The following is a 6,610-nucleotide window of genomic DNA, read 5'->3' as shown; positions in this document are numbered from 1 at the left end:
TCATCTGACTTGAATGGAACACAAGCACTCCGTCTTCAGGCCACAAGTGGCTCATCGGGACCATCCGACAGCCGCGTCATCCTCAGTTAAGGAAGCGGATAGGAGGGGCGTGTGGTCAGCACACCACTCTCCTGGTCGTTATGATGGTATTCTAGACCGAAGCCGCTACTATTCGGTCGAGTAGCTCCTCAATTGGCATCACGAGGCTGAGTGCACCCCGAAAAATGGCAACAGCGCATGGCAGCCTGGATGGTCACCCATCCAAGTGCCGGCCCCGCCCGACAGTGCTTAACTTCGGTGATCTCACAGGAACCGGTGTACTCACTGCAGCAAGGCCGTTGCCTAATGGACCACAAGTCATCGTTAAAAAGTACATCTTTGGTTATCCTGTCAGTGTCATGCAAGTCGCCAACCATTTAACATATCACAAAAATCATATCACTTTTACTTACGAAACTTCAGGTTTATATAACTGAAGATACACATTTTGATGATTGACTACACTTGCAAATGGCCTAAGGCTGAAATCTAGATCGTTTAATTAAGCATATCATGCAGCGAAATGGCGGTTATACCTTTCCTTAAGTTTTTTATGACTGTGGTTCCACATTAAAGAAAAATCTTCAAAAATAAAAAAAAGTGTGTGAAATTTTATGGGACTTAACTGCTAAGGTCATCAGTCCCTAAGCTTACACACTACTTAACCTAAATTATCCTAAGGACAAACACCCACACCCATGCCCGAGGGAGGACTTGAACCTCCGCCGGGACATGCCGCACAGTCCATGACTGCAGCGCCCTAGACCGCTCGGTTAATACAGAGCGGTAAAAATCTTCAACTGTCTGCTTTATGTTGAAATATTTCTGGTGCCAGCAAAATCCGCAGGGCTGTCTACGATAGAACAGGTGTGGAACCAACTCACACCTCGGCGCCGTCTCAGTGCAAGTATCCGGGACATCGACGACCAGTTACAAGATTTGTGGGCCACTTGCCTCAGCAGATAATACAACGCCCTTATGGCACCCTTCGCAACCGAATCAGTGCATACGTCCACGCCTCAGGGGGCGCAACGTCATGCTGAAAGTGGCTTAATACTGCCAAGTTCTTTGTAAATTTGACCCGATCTTGCAGTCAGCTAAATAGCACCACACCCCCTGTAACTCGTGAAGTTTCATTTCTGTCCTTGTACCTGCTTCTCTTTGTCTGTCAGGCAGTGTAGTTGGGTTAATGGAAGACAGGGAAAAGATGCAAACAATAATTCCATGCTTCGTTATAGTAACGTTATTCAGTATGAGAGTGTCAGAGAACTGCTCAATGAGCTGCGAGAGCAGACGTTACAAGAAAGAAGCTGGACATCATGTCGGGTGGGTTTCTCGTGCTACAGACTGGCCACTTCTTGCGAGAAATCCCACTGCGTACTGAACTTGTGGCCTGTCAGTTTACGACGGTAGTTCTCGCTAGTTTTGTAGCCTCCCCACCATAATTGTTTCTTTATCAAATTTAGCCCAACTTTATACCTCACTCTATTGAAGTCTACGTATTGCCAAAACTATGTACTCACAAACTGTTATCCAACTCAAACTCGTATGCTAACGTTTGAGTAAAGAGAACCTAATTTGAAATGAACTGTAACTGATATGCATACAAGGTGCCTCAGCACTAAATGCGCAACTGAAGTAAAATAATTATGTGGCTCTAATCGAAATTTCCACTTACCACGCGTCTTGACAGCACTATAGCAGATTTCGCGAAAGCGCAACAGCAAGCAGGAAGCTTCTAAGGTAGATTTCCGTTTGTAAATAAAATTTCCAACCTATATTCAAACTGTTGCATACCACAAGGTGAAATGTGGTAATGCGTAGTAATAAACAGTGGGTTGGGGAGAGTAACTATTGCTATGAAACGAAATTCCAAGACGGCTTTAGAATGAAGTGTGTATTCAGAAAGACAGAGTTAAACTTTTCGTGAACTTCACACATAACGTTGGTCTCAACAGTAATATGCTTAACAAAGTGAACAATTATTTAGAAAGAGTACAGTGTCAACAGAAAATTTCTATAAAAACCAAACAGCTTAATCAGTTAACATGTAATGCATGACTCATGGAAGTGGGGTGGTCTTTCTTTCAGCTATGAACAAATGATCAAATTTAACCAGCACCCAATAATCATTTGTACAAATTAGCTGCCCAGTGCTACAGTCTTAGCTCAAACTACTTCTCTTCAAAAAAATAAAATAACATTATTAAAAATTTATATTCAGTTTGCTTTCCAATGTATACATCATATTCGACCTTGCTGTCCTTTGCAATAAATCTTTCTTCATCTAACAGATACCATCACAAGTGAACACAGCACTATAGTATACGTCCACCATCTACCGCACTTCAACTAAGAATGTATCAGACTGCGTAAAGGCAAAGACTGTGCCACGATAAGGCCAAAGAATGTTCAGCAGTAACGTAACTTGCTCTCTCTCTCTCTCTCTCTCTCTGACGTGCACATCGATAACATAGAAAAATCAAAATGACATGGCCACCGTTCAATTTTCCTGGTAGAACTCGTCCAATCAGTGTCTGCCCCATAACAAAAGATGTAATGAATATTTCAGCATGAGTTTAGCAGCACGAACGGTATTTTATCATCATCCAACCCTCAACCAAGCACTACGAAACATCGCTTAACATTGAAATATTGTTCTGACTGTGTGGTCATCCCATAATGAAGTGTGTCTTGCAGAATTTAGTTATTATGTTTATTATTTTAATCATTGTCTTGAAGCTTCATTTATTGTTCTGTATTTTTATTATTTTATATTATCTAAGTACTGGACGCGAAAAATAAAATAAATAAATAATCTTATGAAGTATTTCCAGTCTTCCGTTGATCTGATTGACTGTTGCTTGAGACACCGTTATAGTCAGTAACATAACCAGAAATTAACAAACAATACTTAATCACGTACAGAGTAACCGAAAATTTTTGCCTAGCTACAATATGACGGGTGATGCAAACACGTTAATAAAGTAACTTACGAAAAAACGTATCGTTTTTGTTACTTACGTTAGTTGTACCTGCAATTACATGGCTAATATGTCACTGTTATATTAGAATTTTGATGACTCATGAAAATGGTTTACCCGGCGATCACTATCTGCCTATATATTACACGCTAATAAGGTATATTGACAGGTGTCAGCACATGGTCTTACATGTCTGTTTATAACTCAACTACTTATGAAGTCTAAATTACCGTTGACATTATAGCTTAATTCGCATATTTATACGTCATCAGCAATGCCAGGGGAAGCAAAAGGGCACACGAATTAACATACGCTGTATAAGAATGCCTCACTGCAAAGTGCTGCGTGGGAGCTTATTCTATGGCCTTTTTGACGTCCTGCAGATGCAGACTACTCTGATTTCTTGATAAGTGTAACTGTGTTACTCTATTAACTGCTAATCAGTCAAGCCACTGCCGCGATGTTCTTTCCCACACCTGTGTACAAGCTGCTGCAATACATAGATTATTGATACAAATAAATTTCTGAAAAAAGCCTAATCGGCTACACTTCTCCGACAACCAAATCTTCACAAGCGAAGCGCGGTGCTTAGTGTCATTCCCACAGGCTACCGTTACGCCACGGCGGTAAATGCGTCAACAATTTACCTCCGCTTGTATGTGCTCCAGTAAACACGAAACGCAACAGTGATCTAGAACAGTAAGCTTTTGTTCGTGATGTAATGAACGGAAACTCAGTGACCCGTGCATCATGAAAACTAATATTTCAGAGAGTCTTTTGTTCAGAATTCAACTGTTTCCCGTTCTCGTTAAGCCCTATATACACCAAAGCGAACACAAACAAAAGTGCGACTGCGAACGAGAGCTCTGTCTAGTGTAAACGCCAGGTGCGCACCAGGAAAAGGCAATCGGTCATGTTCGGTCCGCATTCGTTTCTGTTCCGCTGACTATCGGTGTCCCAGCGCTAGCTGCATAGAAAGCTTCCGTCTGCTGTCTTGCCTATCTGTTGTTCTTGATATGAGTTGTGTAAGTGATGGAGAGGCCCGAAGATACTGTAATACTGCTGACAAAGACTATACGAGGCGCGTTCAGTATGCAATATAACACTTCTTTCTCAGCCAGTTTCGGTTAAAAAAATGCGGAATTTTTTGTGTGATATTGTACAGTATTCCCACTTCAGCCTCTAAAGTTTCATGGAGTTCCCATAGGTGGCGGAGCGCTATATTTCCTTCAAAATGGCGTTTGTAAATGAGATGCTTTCCAAGCAGAGCGCTGTCATTGAGTTTCTTTTGGCGAAAAATCAGACCAGCGCAGATCGACAGGGGATATCAAATTGATTCCATATGTTTAGATGTCCAGAAGGCTTTCGACACCATTCCGCACAAGGTCTTCTAATCAATCTGCGTGCCTACGGAGTATCGCCTCAGATGTGCGACTGGATTCGTGATTTCCAGTCAGAAAGGTCACAGTTCGTAGTAATAGACGGAAAGTCATCGAGTAAAACAGAAGTAATATCCGGCGTTCCCCAAGGAAGTGTTATAGGCTCTCTCTTGTTCCTGATCTATATTAACGACATAGGAGACAATCTGAGTAGCCGTGTTAGATTGTTTGCAGATGACGCCGTCATTTACCGTCTTGTAAAGTCATCAGTTAATCAACACGACTTGCAAAACGATTTAGATAAGATATCTGTATGGTGCGAAAAGTGGCAATTGACACTGAATACAGAAGAGTGCGAAGTTATTCACTTGAGTACTAAAACAAATCAGCTAAATTTCAGTTACGCGATAAGTCACACACATCTGAAGGCTGTAAATTCAACTAAACGCTTAGGGATTACAATTACAAATAACCTAAATTGGAACGATCACACAGATAATATTGTGGGTAGAGCAAACCAAAGACTGCGATTCACTGGCAGAACACTTGGAAGGTGCAACAGGTCTACTAAAGAGACTGGTTACACCACGCTTGCCCGCCCTATTCTGGAGTATTGCTGTGCAGTGTGGGATCCGCATCAGGTGGGACTGACGCATGACATCGAGAAAGTACAAAGAAAGGCAGCTCGTTTTGTATTATCGCGAAATAGGGGAGATAGTGCCACAGACATGATACGTGAATTGAAGTGGCAATCATTAAAACAAAGGCGTTTTTCGTTGCGACGAAACCTTCTCGTGAAATTTTAATCACCTGTTTTCTCCTGTGATTGCGAAAACATTCTGTTAGCACCCACCTACATAGGGAGAAATGATCATCACGATAAAATAAGAGAAATCAGGGCTAGCACAGAAAAATTTAAGTGTTCGTTTTTCCCGCGTGCCGTTCGAGAGTGGAACGGTAGAGAGACAGCATGAAGGTGGTTCATTGAACCCTCTACCAGGCACTTTAGTGTGAATAGCAGAGCAATCACGTAGATGTAGATGTACGAGGGACCTTCAGAAAGTAACCTCCGGTTGATTTAAAAAAATACACCAAGTTAAATAAAAATATTTTAATATATACATCTTACAACTACATCTTTGCACTATTTTTCTACATAGTCTCCATAGCGATTGAGGCACTTATCGTATATCTTCACAAGCTTTGAAATTCCTTCTGCATAAAAATCACCCGCTTGTGCCTGGAGCCAGCCTGTGACAACATCTTTGAGCTCTTCGTCGTCATCTAACCGCTGTGACCCGAGCCATTTCTTCAAATGCATGAAGAGGTGATAATCACTTGGCGCCAGGTCTGGGCTGTAAGGTGGATGGTTGATAACGTCCCACTTGAAGGACTCAAGAAGGGCCGTTGTTCTGCGAGCAGAGTGTGGACGGGCGTTATCGTGCAAAAAAACGATACCGGAAGTCAGCATACCACGGCGTTTGTTCTGTGTAGCCCGTCGTAACTTTTTTATTGTTTCACAGTACACGTCTTGATTAATGGTCGTACCACGTTCCATGAATTCAACCAACAACACCCCTTTGGCATCCCAAAACACCTTTGCCATCAGTTTTCTGGCAGAAAAATCTTGCGAGGCTTTTCTTGGTTTGGTAGGCGAATTTGAATGTGCCCACATCTTTGATTGTTCTTTTGTCTCAGGGTTCACGTACTTAATCCAGGTTTCGTCACCGGTCATGATTCTGTTTAACAATGGTTCTCCTTCGTCCTCATAACGTGACAGAAAGTCTAATGCAGAGGCCATTCTTTGAGTTTTGTGGTGGTCGGTAAGAATTTTGGGCACACATCGTGCACAGAACTTACGGTAACCCAATCTTGCTGTCACTATCTCGTACAAGAGAGTCTTAGAAATCTGTGGAAAACCAGTAGACAACTCCGACATTGAGAAACGTCGATTTTCACGAACTTTTGCATCAACTGTCTGAACGAGTTCGTCAGTCACCAATGATGGTCTACCACTCCTCTCTTCATCATGAACGTTTTCTCGTCCACTTTTAAATAAACGTACCCATTCACGGACAACTCCTTCACTCATAACTCTTGGTCCGTACACGGCACAAAGCTCACGATGAATAGCTGCTGCAGAATATCCTTTGGCTGTAAAAAACCTTACGACAGCACGCACTTCACATTTGGCGGGGTTTTCTATTG

At 42.2% G+C, this 6,610-nt stretch overlaps 1 pseudogene; it reads right to left on the bottom strand.

Annotated features, from left to right (window-relative positions):
- Positions 1 to 225: 225 nt before the first annotated feature.
- LOC126413683 (5S ribosomal RNA) lies at positions 226 to 343 on the bottom strand (annotated as a pseudogene).
- Positions 344 to 6,610: the final 6,267 nt, after the last annotated feature.

Source organism: Schistocerca serialis, chromosome 7 (genome assembly GCF_023864345.2).
Source record: "Schistocerca serialis cubense isolate TAMUIC-IGC-003099 chromosome 7, iqSchSeri2.2, whole genome shotgun sequence".
Classification (NCBI taxonomy): Eukaryota; Metazoa; Arthropoda; class Insecta; order Orthoptera; family Acrididae; genus Schistocerca; species Schistocerca serialis.
Note: the sequence above shows the minus strand (reverse complement) of the source record. Positions and strands in the feature narration are given on the sequence as shown.